Genomic DNA, 907 nt, shown 5'->3' with positions numbered 1-907 from the left:
AAAAAAAAGAAAGAAAAAAGGAATAACAGGTGGCTGCTCTTTGTTTTTCCACACTTGAAAATTTCAAGCATGTAAGGGACACATAAGGAAGATAGCTAGGGAATAAGAAGTACTGATATCTGGTATTACCATAACTCGCTTGTTTAATAAACTTTTTTTTTTTTTTACAAAAGAAACTCCATATGTGAATTAAGCATACATTCATCTTTTATAGAGAAAAATAAGATAAAATATTAGAAGATAATAAAAAAAACAAATGTGGCGGAGAGAGAGAATAATTTGGGAAGTGGGAGGAAATTTGGGGAAATGGGTTACTAAAAAGGGGCTAAGAGGAGCATCTATAGGACAAAAGTCAGAGAGATATAGTGAATAACCAGTTTAAATAAACTTCAACTACAGTCTGAAAGTGATTAAAAGTATAGTTTTACTTGAGCATATTCAGCATGTCTTTGAAAAGGTCATAGTTATAAATAAGCAATTTACTGACAATAATTACCAAATTTATGAAAGTACTTCCAAGAAAACATTTTTCCTTCAGTAGGGGTTCTCTCCTTTATTTCCCATAAGAAATTATCATTTCCATTTTATGCAGTCAAAAACTTTGTTGCACTGATATCAAAAAGGCTATAGACAACTGTGCAGGTAACAGCCTCTCTATCGGAATGGCTGCTCACGCAGGTCCAAATTAGGAACAATAGTTTAGGGATTGAGGGGGACAGAGGAGCTGCTAGTCACATTTCTACAAGAAGCAAATTTAACTCTGACTTTGAAATAAAGTTTGAAGATACTATACAATGGTTTAACCTGATTAGCTGATTGAAACCATCTGGGTGGATGATCAAAGAACATATTCAACCATTATACAGACTCTTTTGCTACAAAGACAGATTGCAAAGCTTATGATGTT

The 907-nt window shown here is 33.2% G+C and overlaps 1 protein-coding gene across 1 annotated transcript in view; it reads right to left on the bottom strand.

Moving 5' to 3' along the window:
• Positions 1 to 907, bottom strand: part of LOC103598708 (phosphatidylinositol 4-phosphate 3-kinase C2 domain-containing subunit gamma-like) — a gene marked incomplete at its 3' end in the record, with an annotated part of 252,245 nt that overhangs the window by 38,044 nt on the left and 213,294 nt on the right. The gene's annotated exons all lie outside the window — the stretch shown is intronic.

This window comes from Galeopterus variegatus, unplaced genomic scaffold (assembly GCF_000696425.1).
Source record: "Galeopterus variegatus unplaced genomic scaffold, G_variegatus-3.0.2 Scaffold2716, whole genome shotgun sequence".
NCBI classification, from domain to species: Eukaryota; Metazoa; Chordata; class Mammalia; order Dermoptera; family Cynocephalidae; genus Galeopterus; species Galeopterus variegatus.
Note: the sequence above shows the minus strand (reverse complement) of the source record. Positions and strands in the feature narration are given on the sequence as shown.